Source organism: Corvus moneduloides, chromosome 2 (assembly GCF_009650955.1).
Source record: "Corvus moneduloides isolate bCorMon1 chromosome 2, bCorMon1.pri, whole genome shotgun sequence".
In the NCBI taxonomy this organism is placed as follows: domain Eukaryota; kingdom Metazoa; phylum Chordata; class Aves; order Passeriformes; family Corvidae; genus Corvus; species Corvus moneduloides.
The window spans coordinates 103,886,019-103,908,542 of record NC_045477.1 but is presented as its reverse complement, the minus strand read 5'-3'; the positions used below and the strand labels follow the sequence as shown (position 1 = coordinate 103,908,542).

The window sequence follows — 22,524 nt, the reverse complement described above, 5'->3', positions numbered from 1 at the left end:
TAGCAAGCTTTCCTTTGCAGTGTCTTTTTAAAATTTGTAGGAGAATTCTGGGGTGTTGGGTATTTTAACGTCTGTAAAAGAAACTAAAATATAAGGCTTAGTCTTTTGATCAAACTGCAACGCTTCTGGCTGTTTTAGTCTTGAGGGCAAATAAATGTTCTCTACCAGCTGCTGAAATCAGATGCACATGAGGGCTAGATGTCCACATAATCCTTTAAAAAGACAAATATACAAATAACTTTAGGCATCTTCATTTCTGAAATTTGTTAGCTGCACTTCTGGGGCAGCATTAATGTAAAAAATTCTGAGAACAGTTTTTACCATAAGTTGCTGTTAAAAAGGGGCTTTTTTCCAGTTGTAAGAACATTACTCCTGATGAGCTTGTAGGTCTTCCACTGTGTGAATAAAGATTCACCCTGCAGAAGTGACAATACCAAAACTTTCCCCCACAATTTCATGACTGCAGTTCCATGGGAAAAGCTGGTTTTTTGTGATAAAGACATTTGATGCTTTTATCTCAGTAAAAGGTACTATGAAAGGCATATAACCTAAGTGGTATCATGATACGGAGAGATGCACTATGCTGTACTTCTGCCAGGCGTAAGTCCAGCCATTATAGCTGAAAGGTCAATGATAATTAATTTTCCTAACTTTGGACTGTTTCATGTGGAAGTTCTGTGCAAAGACATCCATTGGAGACTTAAAAGATGTGTTAATGTGCTATGCTGTGCAGATCCACACTAAGCAGTGCTGGGATGGCACATGCACTGCAGGAAATGAAACAAGCTTGGGGATTTGCTCATATTTACAATAGAGATTTATTTACTTAATGTGGTCTTTCTTGTGTAGGGTGAAAAGGTTGCATATGTCTTCAGGTGATAATGGACAAATTATTTGATTAATGGAGGGATTTTGCTCCAAATCAGAAGGTCAAGAATCTTTGCCCAGTGTGTGGGAAAGAATGATACTCAGAGTGATTAACACCCAGAGGAAATTTCTGAGTTTATTTTGGCTGGTCTGTAGTTGATAATTCCCCTGGCTAAAGGAATGCCCGGCTCCATGTCAATCACCATTTCCAGAGCTTAGCTTTGAATAGCAGTTACTGGTCACACATGTTGGACTTGTCAACTCTTGTTTCAGGAAGAGGATGTAAATTGGCACATAGGTAAACTACTGTATTTGGGGGTTTTGTTTCTACTTTATTGTTGTTGAAAGACTCCCATTTTTTAAAAAAGGAAATATAGGAAGGTTCTCTGTATAAATCTGTTTGCATGAATTAAGAGACTTCATGCCACACTACTTTTTCATATGGGCAGAAGTTTGACAGATAGAGGTAAGGAGAATGGGCAAAACAAATTCCCATCACTCAGAAGGGTACGAGGAACATCCACTCTCCAAATCTTATTTATAAAAATAGTGAAATGAGTCATAGAATATCAGAAAATATTTAAGGGAGATGGTATAAAAGATCAAAAACCATAAAAGCCTCCAGAATAGCTCAGAATAAGGGAGATAAATTGCTAGTGTTATTACCCTAGCAGAAATTTATTTGGGGAAAATAATTGATATTCAATGATAGTAGGAAGTGGACAATGCTCATACTAAGAAAGGCTGCTCCGTAAAACAGTCTAAATCCCCAAATCTGACCTGGGAAATTTATGCCCAGACTCTAGATGTATTATCAGTTTAACATTGAGCATGTAAAATGCATAGACCACATTTTCCAAAGATTCAGAGCATTTTATTTCAGTGGATGGAATAATTCACAGATGTTTTGCTATGCCAAATCTTGGCTGTGGTTTAAAGCATCATTTCAAAGGTTTGGTACATGGTCGTATTTTTAATATTTTGCAGATTTATCTTTATCTTTTAAATGTAAATGTGCTGAGGCTGGAATCCTGGACTTGTCAGTCTGTGGCCTGTTACCTTTCCATATGTCCACACTGCAACTGAGAAAGTTATTATTCAGCTTATTTGGGTGGTGACCTCCAACTCTCCCAATCTAATAACATAGGCAGTTCTACTTTCATGTCAGCCACTATATGTCCCTTATTCACCTCAGGGGAAGGACACAGTCCAAATCAATTTGTGCTGTTAATTTTCTAATACCTGTTTATTCCTCTCTCCAGAGTGCCCAGTAGTTCAGCAAAGTCTTCCTGCAGTTAAGTGAAAAGCATGAGGGAGCAGCTCAGACGCAGAAACCACAGCAATTGCCCCAACAAAACTTAGGAACAAACACAGGAACTTCAGTCTGAAAACTGGTGTGAAAAAACAATGGAGTGAGAATTTTAAATACCTTAGTTGAACATGAGTTTATCTACCTTACTTAACTGGATTTTAGATGTCTGTGTCTAAATCTGTGGCTTATTACTTTTATCAGAGAAGGGAAGAGATGTAAAAGAAGGGGCCTGCAGTCATGCCTTTCCCAAAAATACTTGCATAACTAATCTTTATCATCTGTGCAATCTGTCTTCAAATGATGTATGGATTGACATAGAGCACTGAAACCTCCTGGTGCTGTGTTGGATATTCACTTAACTAAGGAAGAAAACTGATGGAAGGCTTTAAATAGATTGTGTTAAAAGATGTTTTGTAACAGGTTTGATCTAGGCAGAACAATACAGAATTATGAAAATAATATTGAACATTTGCTGTTCTCTGAGAAGTTAGGGTAAGTGAAGGATTACTGTGTTAGTGTTTCAGCAAGGTCTAATACAGCATGAGGAAACAGGGTGTAGAGAAAAGGCATCTTCAGTAGGTTTGGCATTTTAAAGAAAATAAAAAATCTCACACTAGCCTTAAATCAAATAGTACTCTTAGTTTGTTGTGTTCCCCCATACCCTTATTTAAAAAGATTAAAATGGAAGTGTTTGGTTTTGTAAGATAGGAATACTGTTTACAAAATGAGACAGCAAAAGACTGTGCTGCCTATAAAAGACATACCTTTTAAAACCAGCTTCAACAGGCAATCCAAATGTGATAGCCCATAGATTTTTAAAGAATCTGTTTCTAGGCATTTGCTTATAATTAAACATTTGCAGGAAATTCAGTGACCCATTTGATATACATGAGGGAAGGAATACCATCTGGAGGGAGCTTGACAGGCTTGAGGAGTAGACCAATGTGGACTTAATCAAGTCAGGATAATGCCCAGTATCAGTACAAACTGAGGGATGAATAGATTGAAAGCAAGGCTGAGAAGTACTTCAGGATACTGGTGGATGAGAAGCTGGACATGAACTGGCAATGTGTCTTTGCAGCTCAGATGCGCAGCTGCTTCCTGGGCTGCATCAAAAGCAGGTCAATGGAGGTGATTTTGCTCCTCTTGTCTGGTGAGACCTCACTTGGAGCACTGTATCCAGGTCTGGGGTCCTCAAAACAGGAAAAACTTGGACCTGTTAGAGCAGATCTGGAGGAGGGTCACAAAAATGATCAGGGGAATGGAGCACCTCTGCTGTGAGGACAGGCTGAGAGAATTGGGATTGCTCAGCCTGGAATAAGAAGGCTCAGAGAAGACTTTATTGTGGCCTTTCAATAAATTAAAGGGGGCCTACAAGATACCTGAAGAGGGTCTCTTTTACAAGGGTGTGTGGTGATAGGACAAGGAGCAACAGTTTTAAATTGTAAGAGGGTGGATTTAGGTTGGTTATAAGGAAGAAATTTTTTATAAGGAGGGTGAGATACTCAAACAGGTTGTCCAGAGAAGCTGTGGATATTCCATCATTAGAAGTGTTCAAGGTCAGGCTGGATGGGGCTTTGAGCAATGTCATCTATTGATGTTGGTACCCATAGCAGGGGTGTTGGACTGCTTGATCTTTGGTTTGGGTTGAAAAGACTTTCATTCTATGATTCTAAGATTTTTTTTTTTCCTTTTTTTTTTAATTTAGGTTCATGTTTTAAGCAATGTTATGAGATTCTCTCTTTTAATAAGGCATTCTAATCTTAATTAAACGATGCGTGACTGCATTCCAGGAAGTGTACTGATTTAACTGAAAATTCTCTGGATATACTGCACTTTTGTGATGGGAGTCTTCTAACAATATAGTCACTGACAATGGGGATACCTATGTCTTAGCCCATTTTCTACTGGCTTCTTTTGTAGTCCGTGGATATAGGTACTTCAGCAATAGGACTTTTCTTTGCTCTAAAACCATACAAAACTATAAGATAATTTGCTTCCTTGAAATGCCTGTTGAGTAGGAAAAGATCCCAGGATTACAAGGATCTTGTCATCTGTAGACTCCTGTATTTTGGACACCTCTACTTCATCAGATGAACTGAAATTTAGCAACATTTAGAGGGGGCTTTGTTTTACCTGACATCTATCATAGCCCATTCAAAGATGGCTGTATAAAATATGCAGCAAAGTCTTGCTTTATGTTGTTTTTCTGATCTAAAGTCAGGTGAGATGAATTTCAGACTTTATAGAGAGGGCAACCAGCTAAGGTTAGCAGAGTGGTAGTGCAGTCTCCTGGCAGCTAGGGATTTCTTCACCAGAATTCACACTACAGCTCCTTTTAAGTGCTCAATGGTATTTAGTCACAGTGAACTGAGTGACAGCACAAACTGACAACTTAATTTCAAAAATGTTGACTTCAGAAGCATTTCTCCCATCCAGAATGTAATTATGGTTGAGACCTGTATTACACCCTGGGGAAATCCTAATGGGAACCTTACCTGTGGAAGGAAATGTTGTTTCTTCATACAACACATTTTTATCTTCATAAACCAGGACTGCAGTCATGAATATCTCATATCTTTTTCCACTCATTCCCATTATTTCACATTTTCATGTATACCCTATTTCTGAAACTCCACATTTCCCACTTCCCAATCTTGCCCACACTTAAACTCTTGGTCAGATTTTCCTGAAGGTGAGAAGCTTTTGGCATGCTCAGTGCCTGTGTACACATTAAGAAGTCATGCTGGACCAGTTAACTAACAGCAGATCAGGAGAATGAAATGGTTGATGAAAGGAACCCAATATCCAGACTATGCACATTTTGCTCCCATACTGTACTCCTTATAGTCAGGGCCTGAGGACTTCATTAGCAGCAGAAGGTCATTTTTAAGTGCTCATCTAGAGCTCATCATCTGTGCTTTGTCTGAGAGGATGAGACTTCATGCACTCCAGCATTAGTCAGAGATATGAATCCAAGCCTGATTAATGGAGAGGATTGGGAGGTTGCTTAAAAGTGTTCTCATGACCTGAACTAAAGCACTACCAGGAAGACATACAGCAAGCACAGTTTCTGCTTTACAAGGGCACAGATATCCTTGAATTAGCATTTGTACTGCTCATTTCCCTAATGCAGCTTTCCCAGCCAGGCTCCTCCTGAGTGATGGTGCTAACAATGCAGATACAACTAATGAGCAAGCCATGCTCAGAGGCTCACAGTGCACAATGGTGTGACTGTCCCTCAAGTGAGGAGGTTAAGTTATACACGAGTGAACTTGGGTATTCTGAGCACCGTAAAAATGATGAAGGGGAGGCTTAGCAGGAGGAAGATGGGTTTGGGTCAGGTTGGGAGAGAGGAGTACTAAACAGTGTTATAGTGCTAATCCTTTTAACTTCCTCTCTGGGCTTTGTTGCCAGACCCCTGTTGGGGCCTGATTATTCAGACTTTGCTCTGTCTTCCCAGGCATCTGTTTTGAGCAGAGCTGTTTCTTTCCATGGTTAACAGGGAGCTGAACTGCAAAAGGCAGCTAGTGTTTCTTCAAGGTGGGGAACAGGTTTTTACTGTTAAAACATTGTAACTCAACCAAAGTTGTGGAATATCTGCTGACCAAGCATATGAATGTGTTTAGGACGTTACACTGCTCAGAAGTATGGGAGTATTGTATCTGTGTTGCATTAATTCTTATCTCGGCTAACCATGGAAAGATCTCTTCTATAGAAAAGCTCAGGAGTACATAAAGGCACTGTTGTTTCTTGGAGTTAGTGAAGCTATGAAACGCATGAACTTTACCCCTTGTCTCTACAAAAGATTTGCCAGTTCTATGAATTTTTAATCCATGGGAAGTTTTTGTTGCCCTCAGCTGCTGGGTTTCAATGGCTAAAACTCTTTTTGAAGTTTTGCTTGACTGCTATTTTCTTTATAGCCTCCAAACTGACACCTTATGTTTTTCCTGCATTCATAACACTGAGAAAAAGATGAACAAGTGTTGCCTGTTCAACCAACCATATATCACCCGATCTGTTTGGCCGCTTGAATGTAGTGATTAAATGCCCGTAATTCTAAGAAATACTAAAATGTTTTTAGCAGTTTGATGTTTTAAAATCCAGGAATAAAAAGGCAGATATTATGCTCCATGAAGGAATAGTACATACAAAGTGGGGGTAGGGCGCAAGAAAATTGGAACTGTTTCCTGTGTAATGAGCCATGCATGGCAAAGACTCTAAGGAATGGCTGGCAGCAAAGAGCTACCTACAGCAATGTAATCATTTAATGTTCCATTAAGGCCTCATTATTTTAGAATTTATACAAATTTATGCTGCAGGAAAATATGAAGCCTGTTGTACAACTCTGTTAAGGAAAAAAATCAAACTTTGAAGAACAAGGCTATCATTTAGAAGAACTGCATCCATCAAATTCTGATTTTTAACTGAGTATTTTGGAGATGAAAGGGAGAGAAATTTGATGCAGGAAGGAGATGGCAGCATACTGAGCACTGGAAATGTCACAGCGCACATGGGCACTTACAAATGGCACCTTTCGGCTATGTGACTGTAGCTTCATTTTCGTTTACTCAAGATGATGGGCAGAAAGAACACCCTATATTTTCAAGGTCACTAGAAACATATTAAATGGATCTGTTTTTTAAAGACTACTGAGAACTTCTCAAAAACTGGATATATAAAAAACATATATTGTCACGTCTTTTTTGAAAATAAAAGATACAACAGTAAGAAAGTGAAAAAATTAATTTGCCTTCAATTTTCCCATCTGTATTATAAACCAGCATCATAATCAAAACGATTCCAAGATACATCCTGTCTATTGAGTCAGAAAAAAACCCAAAAGATCCCAATTTGAGAGCTCAGATATGTCTCTGCATCTATATTTTCTTCTCTAAGGAAAACTGTGGCTTGTGTCAGACAATTTATTCACCACTTCCCCCTTGGAAATGCAACCTTACTATTAGTTTAATTGTCAGACATGGTCCTAACTTAAAATACATCAGGTAAAACCCACCAAAAATCCTTATGTCCAGATTTATGTCCATAGTGGTGTGTCCAGCTTGACAGATAAAGAAGCGTCTTCAAAGAGGGGTGTGAGAGAACAGTGTTGTCAAACGCCAGATTGGCAAAAATGTGGTTTTGTTGATTATTGGAAGCATTCTCCCTAAGAGTACTTTGCTAACCAATTCACCAACCAGTTGTCCTGGAAGTCAGCCTGTTCCAGATGCTGTACCATCACAGAACTCCTTTCCACTCCCCAAGCATCTGAGAAAGGCAGATAGGAAACCTAAGGGAGGTTTGATGACATTGATCATAAACAGACACCCTTTTCCCCTATATCTTAACTACATATTTTTACAACGTCATTTTACTGGTATAAACAAATACTTGCTTCTGAAATATTTCAGTTGAAAGCAAGCCCTCATTTTCAAATATATGAAGTAGTAGAATAAAAATATATATGTGGGAATGCCTTAAAAGATTGTGTGTTCAAAATGTTTTGTCCTGAGAACAAGCACCATTCTATGTACTGGGGATCTTTACCAAACAAGCAACTGGTCGTGAGAACTGCTATACTTCATCAGCTACAACAGGGTGATATTTATCTTCAAACTAGACAGAAAAAAACTTTTCAAGCCCTTGAGTCCAGGTCTGACTCAAAGTAAAGAAAGGTATTTATCGGATAATCTCAAGTGGATGGTGAAGTATTATGCTTTGAGTTGTTTATATTCTCCTCTCTCTCCTCTATATTATTTTAAACTCTATTTTGCTTAACATCTGAAATATAATATCCATGTTCCTGATTCAACATGAACATATGTGACATGGAGTTTGTCTTGTCTGAGTTTTTAGGGGAGGGGTGCTACACAAATGTAGCTGAAAAATTCACATCACTTACTGATTGAGGGATCAGGTCTCATATGTCTGATTTAAACAGTTCACACCATTAGTGGTGGCACAGATATGAATAATGCTGTTCATAATACTGTCAGACACTTTTCCCTGTTACTTGTGTATAAGACCTGAATAATATAATTTACTTTATTGATTTTGGTAAGTGAAAATCATTCTGGGTGTTGTGGTCAGTCACTTATTTTGAAATTTTTCACTATGTAGTTCTCATTTTAAGGATCTCTCATACAACAAATGTTTGGGGGTTTTGTTGCTTTTTCCTTGTATGCACATAATATGAATTTTTCACACAAGTGAAAGAGGTAATGTCTAAAGATAGGCCGATAATACCATGTAGCTATTTATGTGGTTCATAATTATAAACCACTTTAATCACATTTTGATTTTGTAGGAAAGATCTAGGCCACATTCCACCGAGAGACAGCTGCAAAGCCCAGTTTGACTTCATAATAAAGCACTCAGGAAGACAAGGACTGTGTTTTTCAGGTTCATGTTTTTGTGCTTTTGTTTCCAGGAAATGCTAATTCTTATGACTTCATAACCCAAGAACAATATAATACAAAGCCATAGATCTGAATAATACATGGGGGGTTTTGTGTACTAGCCCTTCAACATTGCAAAATAACTTACAATAATATAAATGCTGAAGGGAATAGGGTTTCTTTGCTAAAGATGTTCTGTGTTCTGGGTGTGTGATAAAATTCCAGCATGAACGCACAGCAAAATGAAGTATTAACTTTCTTTGCTTCCTAAAGAGTTCAAAATGTTTTGCTCCTGTGGGATTTAATGTAAGTGATGCTGGATGTTTAGTCTACAGCATTCTATTCACTTTTGAAAAACCTAGGTTATAATCTGATTTAGGTGACAATTGAAAGAGCTCAGTGGTCTCAGTTTAGTTCCTTTTTTATTAAATCACCATCAGACACTTAACACAGTGCTGATCTTGGCAATAACAGACTCATTTTTGAGGCATACTGGCACTAATGGAGTAAAAGAGGCATGAAGTATAAACCTGGATTTAAAAAAATGAAATCCAACAAACTCCTTCCTTTTAAACAGCACAAACATTTACAGAAATTTTGCAAAGACAAACCCTACCTACTGCATGGGACACTTCTATTTTCAGAGATGATAGACTATTCTGCATTATAAATGGCAAAGATTTTGATACTGCTGGAACAAAACCCTCAGTAGGAGGAACTGCATTATGGTAAAAGTGATTTGCACTGGCTTATTAAAGATAACAGTGTAGCAGAATCTGGCCAGACAGTATATTGTTAGGTGTGGCCATTGAGTCAGAAACTATGCTAGATTAGGAAGATGCTTACTTTGATCAACATCATCAATCATCTGTTTACCTCTGATCCATCCCAAAGTCTTAATAGACATGATAGGATAGTATAAAGATCTGCAGTACTAAAATAAATAATTACTATCAATTGATCTAGGAATAAGCAAAAATGTTGCCTTAAGGAATAAAGGCAACAACAAAGACTTTCATTTTTAAAAGGAAGTTTCTCACCCTTCATTATTGCGTTCTGAAAAGAAGGGTCAGTTCTAGTTTTTTAAAAATGCTGTGCCAGTTAATTCAATTTCTGTAGTGATCTGTGGATCAAAAATTACACACTGCAGCCATCAGTGAAGGTTTTTGAAAGATACAGGCTAGACACAGCAGAAGAAAAAGGTTTTGAGTCCAGCACTTCAGGGGGCTGATGTGTTTTAAAGCTACTACTCAAATGGACCATAGCTTAATCCCAGTGCTGCCAGTCAAGACAGTGATTAAAAATCACCCATTCAGGCAATTGCTTCTGGGTGTTGATGTGCCAGGTTGTGGGCGCAGAGTTAAGGGGGTGGAGAAGAGGAGGGTTTGTGAATGTATGGCTCATGTTTGACCAGCTGAATTTCAAAAGAAGGAGGGGAAAAGAGGGAAACACTCGGCTTGCCCCAGGAGGGAGGAAAAAAAGAGAGAACAAAGCTTCCTTCAGTAAACTCAGCCAGTCACACAATCATAATTTCTGAGTTCCATACAAGAGAGCTCCCCCCCTCACTACTCTAAAGAGAAACCAAGATTGTGAAATCAAAAGTCAACACTGGGGAAGGGGGGAGGAGAATGGGAAGGAAGCTTGTAAATGAGACAGGGTTTATCCTGAAATAATAACCTTAGCAGTGATAGCAGGGCTCCTGGTGAACCACTTGGTGGACTTTTTAATCTGTCTCCTTAGATGCCGAGTGTCATTTTTAAAGCCGGTTCTTTATGTCAAAGGAGATTAGCATTGGTGACAGAATAACATATTCTTGAACATGAATATGGAGAAAAAAGTACTTTTCCCCATCTCCCATGCTGGTAATTCTGATATATTTTGATTATTCTGATATATATTGCTATATTACTTGCTTGTTTATTGTGTAGATTTGTTTGTATGCAATTACTCCTAAATTATTTTAAAAAATCAGTGTGGAGAAAAAACACTTTTTCTCTTGTTACCTAAGAAAAGAGTCACTGAGGATAGCATTAAATCTTCTTTCAACATTAAATATTTAAGTAAGTGATGGCTGTGCTGCTGCCTTTTGAATTCGTGCATGGCTGCTGAAATATTTCATCTCTCAGGGTTTCTTACACATTTCATCCATGCTAATGTGAGGAAAATGTTTTGGTTTCTCATCTTTTACAGAGTATCTCATTGAATGGCTGGTACACTCAGCTCCCTGAGCAGAGAGCGTTATGCCAGTGTGACCTTGGTGCCAGTGAAGCACCAAGCAAAACAGATCATCTTGAGTGCCATCGTGTAGCACATACAGGACAACTGGGGGATCTGGCCCAGCCAGCATGGGTTTAGGAAAGGCAGGTCCTGACAGACCAACCTGATCTCCCTCTATGACAAGGTGACCTGCCTTGTGGATGAGGGAAAGGCTGTGGAGGTTGTTTACCAGGACTTCAGTAAAGCTTTGACACTGTTTCTCACAGTATCCTCCTAGAGAAACTGGCTGCCCATGGCATGGACAGGCGCACTCTCTTCTGGGTAAAAAAACTCTCTGTATGACCAGCCCAGAGAGTGGTGGAGAAGGGGGTTCATCCAGCTGGGGCACAATCACCAGTGACGTTTCCTGGGGCTCAGTACTGGGGACAGTTCTGATAAATGTATCAATCACCTGGAGGAGGGGATTGAGGGCACCCTCATTCAGCTTGCAGATGACACCTAGCTGGCCAGGGGTGTTGATCTACCGGAGGATGGAAAGCCTCTACAGAGAGATCTGGACAGGCTGGATTGATGGGCTGAGGCCAATGGTATGAGGTTCAACAAGACAGTGTTGAGTCCTGCACTTCAGTCCCAACAGTCTTTAGCCATGCCAGGGGAGGTTTAGGTTGGACAGGAGGATAAGGTTTTCACAGAAAGAATGATTGAGCATTGGAGTGGGCTGGCCAGGGAGGTGGTGGAGTGACCCTCCTTGGAGGTGTTTAAGAAAAGACCGGATGTGGCACTCTTTGCCATGGTCTAGTGGAAAAGATGGTGTTGGCTGATTGGTTGGACTCAATGATCTCAAAGGTCTTTTCCAGCCTAATTGATTCTGTGATTCTGTATCCTACACATCTAGGAGAGCAAAACTTGCTTTTTACACAGAGTCTTTCTCAGAATACTACTTCTGAATCTGGCCTTCTCCCTGCCTTAGAAATCATGTTATTTCATTGCTGAATTATAGATCCCTCAAGATGAGCTGGAAGCTCTTGACAGGCTCTGCTGCTACCAGCTCCTTTTCCATATCTTGTTTATGTCTTTTGTACAGGAGCTCTGCCGTGCTTCTAGTCAGGGATTTATACTCATCCTTATTTTCTAGAGGTGTACATAGTTTAGGAAAGGAAAGCACTCCAGAAAACGCTATAAATAAGGTATCCATATGTGACCCTTTTACACAGACAATGTTGCTGATTTGAGTTGAAACACAAGTAAAAAAAAAAATAGTAGTAGCTTCTATGAGGGATTTTTTTAAGGCTTGGTTCTCACAAACTGGAAATGAGAGCAGCTTTAACTGGTATTTTAGATGCTGTTCAAAACTTGGTAAAGTAAGCTAATGAAAACAGACTTAATTTTTTGCCCTGGCTTGTGGGGGTATTTTTATGTCATTAAGATGGAATTTTCCCTCACCACTGCACTGGAAGTCTTCCAAGTGCATTTGCAAGGTTAGCAGAAGGAGGAGATGTACATTGAACCAAGCTCTGCCCATTTCTGCTTGGCTTGAATAGGTCTGGCCTTTGTGAAAGTCTTGAAGAAATGCTGTATCACCCTTTCCTGATGGTAATCCAGGAACCTGAGCGGTGTTTGAAGGAAGTGACATAAACTGGATATGAGCTATGTGCTCACTGCCATTACACATTCCCACCTCTTCCAGAGAGGACCAGTTTAGCTGTCTGATGGTCAAGAACATCCTGGCTGTACTGTTTTTCTCCGAGTTATTCGTGGAAGAGATGGTTACCAACAGACATTCATGCTACCTATTTCGGTCATCTATCTCCAGAAAAGGTTTGTCCCTTCCCATTCTGGAGTGCCTGTATCACTCAGTTTTCTAGGCAGAACCTTAAACAGGTGGCTAAAATCTTGTCTAGCTTTTTAATGGCTAAAAAGAAAGTTTTGTCCTGTCATGTCTAGAGGAACTTATCTATCAGTTCTTTGACACAGGCCACCTGCCTGCCCCATTTGGCCAGCCCCTTGCCCCATTTGCCCTTTCTCAGACTGGTTTCTTGACACTATAGTCATCCCATGCTACTCTGGCTCATCCTGTCGGTGGCATTAGAGATGACTGAAGTTGTCTTTTCCTAACTGAAAGTGGAAAAAGAAGCTGCAAAAAATCTAATCATGGAGTGAATGGATCAAAGCATGGATTTATATTCCAGGCGTAACTCCATGGTGGATGAGGATTCTGACACCATTTTGGGTGTGGATCTCTGTGCTTATAAGGAACTAGGAAGGAGTAGAAAACAACTGCAAAACTCAGTGCAGGAGCAAAGCCCTTAACACATCATTCTCAACTATCTGCTCTAGCTTCCAGTGGCAGCAAACTGCTCTTTCTGGAATATTGTAGCTATTTATTTTCTCAAGCATCTCAAGTAATACAATACCTTTTCATCATTTCTTGTTGCTGGAAGGGAGGTGTTGAGTGTTCATGTTCTGCTAGGGGAATTTTTTCATCTAGGACAAATGCAGGCAGAAGATACTATTAGGTTGATCCAACAGAAAACAAGGGTAGTTAGAAAATGTGACATTTATATCCTTACATCTACCTGTAAGAGTCTGTGGTTTTAAGACTAATGCAGTAAGTCTCCTGTCAAGGGGATTTAGCTGCCAGCCAGACTGGTTTCCCAGAAAAGAAGTCTCTGTAGACTGGCTGCTATTTAGTAAGTGCGTGGTGGCCGTTATTCAAGCTTTTAAGCAGATTCCTTTTGCTTGTTATGGAAAAAAGGGAATTATTCTCTCTTTGTTAAATGAAAATCATCATGTTCTTGAATTTATAACAGATTCATAGACATTAGTGCAAAGTGATCCAAAGGCAGGTTGTTTGGTCTGTCTTGTCTGTCTTTTTTCTCCCCTCCTCTCTTCCCCTCCCGAAGTCAGAAGTCATGCTCAGATGTCAGATGTTGCTGAACCTGTTTGGTTGCTTTGTGAAATCTGGAGGGGCAAAAACTGCCACCTGGAGCTGCTACCCAGAGCAGCCACTACTACAGCTGACTAGCTCACAAAGACACACTTATTCTGGTAAGCATTAATTAGATGAAGAAGGTAGGAAAGAAAAAGAGAAGAAAAGAAGTTATTGCATTCCTGAGCTAATATTATATACAGGACTGACAAGTGGAGAGGAAAATTGCAGAGCATAGCGGCCGTCTCTACTGGCAACTGAAAACAGCCCAGTACCTTTGTTTTCAAGGGACTTGTGCTTTGTCTATTTGCTCTAAAGAGAGCTAGGTAGGATAAATTGATGATAGCTGTGGCAAATAAATATTGCCTGAAATGAAAAATTGAATTTGCAATAAATATTAAAAGCATAGAATCGAGATTCCAATCCTTTGAATCTTCACTATATAAAGCACTAATAGGCAATGGGGTTTTGGGGGGGAAGGTTTTTTGGTGGTTTTTGTTTGTGGGGGTTGTGGAATTATTGCTCAGCAAGTCAAAAACTTAAAAAATGGCATGTTGTTAAAGGCTCAAGCATAAAAAGGCTTTCAAAAGAGTAACGAATGGAAGATGGGCACATGGATGGCTGTTCCACTGCATCAGAGTGGGTATTCCTGGGAGAGGATCTGTCAGTAATAGGTTTGTTCCTCAGTTTTCTTCTACGTCACCCATGTTCTATGGGACATAGCCTTTCCATGGCAGCTGTGAAGAGAACATTTGTTTGATCTGGTGTTACTGCTTCCTATGAAATGATATATCTTTATTAAAAATCTCAGGTTCAAGGAGATTAAAATTAATGGCTGCAGTATGTATTATTCTCTACTGGTATTCTGTGGTATGTTAATACCAGTCCTGTATGAACTTTAGCTTTTGAAACATATTACTGCCTGTGTGATGACCTTTTCATTTACAGAAACTTTAAGTTTAAAACCCTTGCCAGTTAGAGGACTTTGTCTTTGCTTTTAGGCTGAAAAATATCATGCTCAAGACCTGGAAGTTTCATAAAAATTCTTCCCTAAAGATATTGCTACTGCTTAATAGCTGTCTGGTTTGGATTTTTTTCTTGAGTCACTACGGCTGCCCTTGTTCTTTGGTTTACCTGCTAGCCTTTGATGTTAGTTAACCTTTTTCCTTTTCTCTTGCTTGAGTACAAATGCACTGTTTCTTGTCATGCTTTTAGTTGTAATTTACATTGTATTTTATGATAGATTACAGTAGCAGGAGATTCTTTTGAAGAATGGAAAGAAATACCATACAGTTTCCTTTCTTGGTCTATTTGTCAGCATTGCTTTTGGGGAAAACTCTATTTCATGGACTACAGTGATAGTGCAGGATCTCTGGAGAGCTTACAACTTGAGCGACAGACTGTTCTGTCAGCTTGATGGGAAATAATACTTGCATGAGTCCTTAATCTGAAATTTGACAGTAAGTTGTGTTTTTTCTGTCTGGATGCAGGTGCACCACCCTGGAGAAGACACTGACAAGAAAATAAGGAGTAGAGTATGACACAAGAGGAAAGTTGCCAGATATTTAGAGATTTAATAATAAATAGGAAAAAAATTATTGCTGTGTTGTCCAGGACTTGGTGCTTATTTAATCTCTTGCCAATCGTGAGTACTTAGAGGGACAGTGATTGATAGGATTAATTAGAGATATATGTTTAACAAGTGTTCCTGGCTCTAGTGGCTCATTAATTAAAACTTGAACTTTGTAAGAATGCTCTTTGCAATCCATATTGGTTTACTAATTCAAACCATTTTGGTTTTGAATGGAGGAGAAATCAGATGAACAGGTCAGTAGTGCAACAAAAATAATATGTAATGAGTTAAAGTGATTTATATTTCATTGGAGAATCAGAAAAACCTGAATCAACCCATAAATCAAGCATAATTGGCAAGGCCTGCCTTTGTGGAGATGTTTTCTTTAGCAGTCTCTGGAGGTCTGTGTTTAAATTCATCTTATGTGAGGTTACAAGAATTAGTCTTTGAACTAACTGTAGACTAAGTATATAATTCTTAGGTTTTAAGCAATTTCCTTTCCATTGAGCACATTGAATATCCAGAATCTTTTTCTTTTACACACTTGCATTTGTAAATAATTATATCTCTTCACTTGACAAACTATTAGAAAAATAACAAAAGGGTGCATATATTTCATTGCACATCAAGGGTCTCTATCCTGAAGTTTTTGGAAATCTAAAAGGCAACTAATTCATTTAACAGGCCCTGTGCTGGTATGCAAGGATTTGAACTCTCTGATACTTTGATTTGTTTTTCATAAGTTAGTCTTCTTTATTAAAAGGCACGGCTTTCTTTTGCTAATACTTTTCAAGGCTATTCATTTTAATTTGCTAATGATCCTAATTTCTTTTAAAATATACTGGTACAGTTAATATATGAATATCACTGGAAGAAAATAGACAATACCCTCAGGACTAAAGATTATTTCATTAGCATAAACTTTTTTTGTTCTAATCCTCTAAGTATTTGTCTATGTGCTTAACTTTATTTAGCGTTCCCAAGAAATTCTTGTATCTGATGCTGTCTCTTAGTGTCTGCAGAGCAACTGCCACTACTGTTTTCAGTAAGAAGATTCTCCGTTCATAGGAAAGCTGTCGAACTGTGGCTTTAGTTGGAAACAGAACTGAAGTTTCAGCAAAACTGGGAGCTGAGTTAGGCTAAAATACGCTTGTAATTACAGGAAGTGTAGATTCATACTACTACTCATGAATACCACATAATCTTTCCTTAATACTAAGGGCTATATTTCAATGTTTAAGAAAATAAATTTAAATTTCTTCTCTAATACAGTTGCTTGTGGCCATGATATAAAAACATGAACAGATTCAGACAGTGTTTGTCAAGTTCATTAAAGTGATATTTTTTATCCCAATCAGAATCGGATCACGTAGAGGTAAAGCATAATCAGACATCCTATTTGTGAAGCATCTCCACCAAAAATACTAATCTGCCTGTGATGCTAAAAAACCATAATTTTTAAAATATTAAACAGTGGGGATTTAGCTGTAGCCAAGAGCCTCAAAATTAAGATTGATTTCTAAACCTTCCAAAGTTTTGAGGCTGTCTAGATTTTAGATCCCAATATCCTCTCCACAATTTAGGATTAACTGCCTTTTCAAACTCTGTAGAAGAGACTTAAACTTCAGAAGATGTGTTTAAAAACTTCAGGCTTCACATTTAGTAAATGTCAGCTCAAGTTTGTTTTGGCATTGTACTGCTAAAAAGCAGTTAACAACAAAGGAAAAGAAAACAATTTTCTTATCTTTTCAATACAAAACCTTTTCCGTGTGATGAGTTTGAAAGGGTAAACAATCTTTTTGGATATGCTTCAGGAGAGAAAACATAAAAAGGATCAAGTTCCTGGCTTTTGACTGGGTTTGTTTTAATTTTTTCCCCATTTTTAAACATATACTTGCACACTGGTATTCTTCAAGCCTTATTTTGATCATCAGGTTCTACTGATGTTTTCATACTCCTGCACTGATTATTCCTTCAGTGTCCTTCAGGGCCGTGAGGTCTTCATGAATTAGAGGATCTACATTCAATGCTGTATTGTTAATCTAACAATTTAGAACAGAGTAATTAATCTTCTTTCTCTATCCAAAACCCAAAATGCAGCACTGAGCAAGAGGCTTCACTGATCATAAGGAATTGTTAAAAGCAAGTTCTGTGTAGCAGTGAAATGGTCTGGGAGTAGCTTTTCTTTTTCCTTTTCTCTGCCTCGCCTACACCCCAAATTTGCAAGCAGCTGCTGTACATTCTAAGCAAGGGGATTTTTCATTTGTGACTTACTTTGAAGTTTTGAAAGATATGCTTTTGTTTAAATTGGGGCAATATGATATTTGATAGAGCAATTTATAACCTATTCAAATGTGAAAGAAGTACTACACATTTCTCCTTCAGCAAGATACAAAATATTTTAGAATCACATGTTGCTGTTGAAATTACAGTTTTGCCTTTCTCCAGAGAGCCTGAATGGTGGGTCATTTATAGTATGGTTCATTGGGCCAAATTCAAATGATATTTAAATACAAATGAAGCACTAGGGAGGAAATGGCATACCTGTACAGTGACCCATCAATGTCTAAAGAGTTCCATCAATGAGACAAGAGGAGGTTTATAGCTCAAAGAGCAATTAATATTAAACAACTATTTGAGGGAGAATCAGTAGTTAGCATTCATATGAAACAATTTAATATTAAGACATTTTTCAAATTGTATCACATGAATTGCTCTTGGTGACATGATACTTCTTAATTTTTCCAAAAAGCCAGACTACCTTTTTATTCCTTTTATGTCCTTAGTGTTCAAAGAGAATTGCAAGGTGCAGATGCTGACTTAAAGGGAGGAGTATCTGTATTTTCTCCACTTCTTTCACTTGGGGTGAGCAGAGGATGTGGCTAATCAGAAATGTACTGAAGGTTTCCTGCCTGGAGCAGGAAAACCCTACATCTCTGACATGCTGCTAGAACAGCAGTGAGGCTGCTCTTACTCTGGCCCTGAACAAAAAAATGTGAGTTGCTAATGTCATTTGGATCAGCCTCTCTGTGCTGACTGACCATATGGTAAGAGAAGAAAGACTGGAGAGATACTATTTTTAGCCAATCCACTGCTGTTGGTTTTCTTCATCATAGAATCCTATGATTAGCTGTATAGAACAAGTAATTTATGTGATTGTGCCTGCCTGTGAAAAGTTACAAACTGCAGACATTAGCATATTTGTTCCATTTGTTAATATTACAGTTTCAATATGATCCATTATACTACGCTATGGCATCTGCTTTCTGTAGACAGTGGATTGATTGTTTGGAATAAGTGTCCAGCAACAGCACCTATCAATCTAAAAATGTATGTTCCTGTCCATCAAAATAAGATAAAACTGCACAAATAATGAATTTTAAAAGAAATATTGTGTTTCTATTCTGTACATTGAAGGAGTGGCATAGAGGATTCTCTTCTGAGGGCAGAAGGCAAGGCAGTAAAAATGAGATTTTGGAAATTGCGTATTAGTATTTCCAAACTAGCAAGGAAAAAATCTTACTTTCTAGCTTTCTTTAAAAAACATGGACCAATTTTTCAAGTCCAACTGTTTTCACCAAGGTATCTATGCCTGACTTACAAGCGACACAATGGAACCCAGCAAAAAGCTGTGCTGGATGCTTGTGGGTCAGTGAATTTCAGGATTAACACTGGATTATGATTTTGTGCCCCATCTAAGTTGCTTCTCCCAATCAGTCTTGGTATTTTCTTTTTCTAGAGCTTTGACTATTTTGTGGCAACAGGATTTCTTGTAACCTAACTGAGCACTTGCTTGTTTCTATTCTATTGTTGATCTGCTTCAGCTCCTAAGGTGCTCTGTTTCTTGAGTGCGAGGAGCATTGTAAGCAGAATAACACTGTAACTATACAGCACAGCTGTGAGGTGTGCAGGATGCGAAGTATGATACTCAATGCTCCCTTAAACAACAGGATCACACTGATCAAACTTTTACCATGAAGAGCTGACTCTGAATTTGGCAGAAACAGCAGCTGCACAGCAAATAGATACATTTTGGAGACTCTGACATCAGAAATACATCATTTTAGAACCCACACATGATGAAAGAAAAATTTTACAGTGGGTCAATAGATGGATTTTCATTAAGACTCTGAACTTTAAGCTATACTAAATTTAGATACAGTGACTTATTTCTCTAGTAATATATTAGCTCAGAGTCTTAGACTGAATTTCTTCACATCCTATTTGAGCTAGGGACGTTGCCAGTTGATATGTACTGAATCTTTTGACATATTTTAAGAAATTACTGTTACAAGCTACCTGCTTCTTTTCACTCCTGTAACTTACTGCAACCACACACACCTTAAGCAATCATTTTTTGTAGTTTATACCATGCGAAGAAACACATGAGGTATGGTTCAGCACTTCATCTACTGATTCAGCGGTGAAGGGGGTAATTTTCAGCAGAAAGGAGCTGTTGGTGGTTGAAATACCTTTTGTTGCCTTTGTAAAATTCACCAAAGCTCTTGGTAGGTGTCATAAGAATGCGAATCCACAGCTGTGTTGGCTCTGAGCACTAAAGATATGTTAAACTGTGGTAATTTGATTATTTTCAGTCATGTATCTCAGTCCTTCTGCTATATGAGAATCCAGTTCCATATCTGAAGACATCTCTATTGAGGTTTTCGTGAATTTCAATAGGTGTTGCAGAGGAGGAAGGCTAGAAGACATCTATTTTATAGTTCATGCGAGGTCAAAAGTGGAAGAAGGGAGATGATTGTGGCAGAGGATATTTGTTAGATGTCTTCTTTATCTAAGCTAATATTCTTGAATGATAACTCAAATAAGCTGGCATCACCAGTGGCACAAATACAACTTTATGAGGCTGTGGGTTTGAACTTATAATTATTCACTTGCATACATGTGTATATGTGCATACATGTGCATAAGCAGTGAAAGTATCTGAAGCCTTTTCTGACAAACCATCACATAGAGATACTCAGCTCTAAGTTCTGAAATCTCCCTCATTGTTGTCTATCGTAACACATGCACTGTTGCCCTCAAACTGAAGTAAAACACATGCAGGACTTAAGGCAGATGTATCAGCAAAATTAAGATTATTGAAATTGGCATCGCTTTTATGATTGGTATCACTTTCAGGATTGAAAGAGAAGAAGATTTAAATAAATGTTTGTTCATTGAAACTGCTTCAGACTGTGGCTGGTTGTCTGCAAGCAAAGGGCGTGAAAATGCAGACGATAATGTGGACAAAGAGAGCAGCAGACAGCATCTGGTAATCATAGAATCAAGAATCATTTGGGCCGGTTGATCACAAATGCATCTGGATGAGTACAATGGCTGGAGAGCCAGTCCAAGGAAACTACATGATGCTGTTTAATGAAAGATCAAGGACAGGATATGTGTTGAGGAATCTAAAATTCTTCTGTCTAGGACTTGTGCTATGGCTTCTACTGGGCTGCTTATAACTTGACTATAAGGTATCCATAGACATTTAATATCATGGAAAAGGGTTCTAATAATCATCATCCTTCTGCACATCTGTCTTGCTTTCTGCATACTCAGTTCGCCTGTTAGAAGCTGCTATTCCACACACAAGTTAACAGACGTTGCCAGCTAAAACCTTTAAAAGCCTTATGAAGAGTATGTATTTGTATGAGGTCTCTGGCCCATTGTTTCAAGGAAATGAAATGAATAGGAAATTAAATAATCACAATAGTTGTTTATTGCTTCAAAAGAACAAAGTGCAGGCTCTTTCATGGAAGGAAAACCTAAGACAAGTGTGGATATGCAACCTTATGCTCAGATGTCTGAGGTATGTTTTGTTTCACTTTTTGTTACCATTGTATGAAAGAGGGCATTGCAACATGAAAAACGGAGAACACAAGGAAGCAATTCTTTCCTGCTGTTTCCACTTTGTGTGATTTTTTAACACCTTTGTTGGAGACCAAATGTCTGGTGTGACTTCAGTCAGGATTCCTCCCGGGCACTTTGGTAAAGCATTTGCAGTTTCCTGTTGCAGTTTGCTGCTTACATACAAGTTAAAGAGAATTTAAAAAAAAAAGAAAATTAAGCAACTGCTATCATCTTGTGTTTCACCTGGTGAATCTCAGAGATTAGTGTTTGTAGGAAGAGAAGTCTTTCACACAAGTACTCTCTAATTGCCCCCATTTTTGGCAAACCGCTGGACTTTGTGCTGTTATGTTTTTGAATAATTTGAGAAAACAGTAAAAAAGAAGTTAAATAATTATTTGCCACAAGTCTGTCATGCAGAGTTCTGCCATTCTGGAGAACAGCAAGATTAGAAATGTTCCTTTTGAGCATGGCAGGTTTGGCCAGTCCAAGCCAGCCTCCCATTACATGGCTGGGTGCTGCCAGCCCCAAATCTGGGCAAATTGTTCCCACAGCCAAGCTCGCCCTCACCCAAGCCATGAGTCAGCAGTGTCCCACCACAGCCCTTGGTGGTTTGCTGGGATGCTCTGCAAGAAGATCCATTTCTTCCTGCCTTCACCCCAACAGGGCTGGCCCTTGGGAGGGAGAGGAGGTGTTTTGCTGTGGGTGCAGCACGGAGGACTGGCTTTGGGAGCACAGATCCTGGCGGAGGCGGTTAGGTGGAGCGGGTTTTCCTGCAATTGTAGGGGAGATTTTCCTGTTGTGTTTCGGCCACAACTGTCTTGCAGTTGCAGACGCAGTCAGTGCTGCCGCAGGATTACTGGGACAGTGGTGGCTGCTACTGCCTGTCCCAGCTGGGCTGCTGGTGGTTCCTGAGAGGGCCAGCGTGGTCCCTGTCTCTGCAGCAATGTTCCCCACAGAAGATGTAAGGCGGGATCCAGCGGTGGGTATGCGGCTGGGTGGCTTTTTGGGAGTGGAGCAGATGCATATGTGTATGCTTGCCATTGCAAGTAATTTAGGAAGTATTTTATAATGTGTTTAGCAGTTGCAGGGAGGAGTTGAGGTTTGCTCTGTTGCTGTGATGAATTATCTTTTTGGTACTTGGAAGTCTGGAAAAAATGGAACATTTTTCATCTTGTATTTTCAAACAAGGACTTATTGTCTTGTTAGTTGTCATAAAACCAGCTAGAGAGATAAAGGGGCATTAGCATCTGCACAGAGTTAACGACATCTGGAACATTATAATTCTGTTTTTAAAATAACAGATGAAGGCTGAGATAGATGTTTACATGAGAAAAATTTTAAAAATACAATCATTCCCTGAAACCTGCTTCACTCC

At 38.9% G+C, this 22,524-nt stretch overlaps 1 protein-coding gene across 7 annotated transcripts in view; it reads left to right on the top strand.

Moving 5' to 3' along the window:
• Positions 1-22,524, top strand: part of MID1 (midline 1) — a 251,547-nt gene that overhangs the window by 113,402 nt on the left and 115,621 nt on the right. The window contains exon 1 of one of the 7 annotated variants that reach the window (XM_032100630.1): positions 21,985-22,110. The exons of 5 other annotated variants lie outside the window; for them this stretch is intronic. The gene's annotated coding sequence lies outside the window, so the exon portion shown is untranslated. Of the gene's footprint in view, positions 1-21,984; positions 22,129-22,524 lie in introns of those variants that run through there. One more of the 7 variants, XM_032100627.1, reaches the window with a different exon arrangement.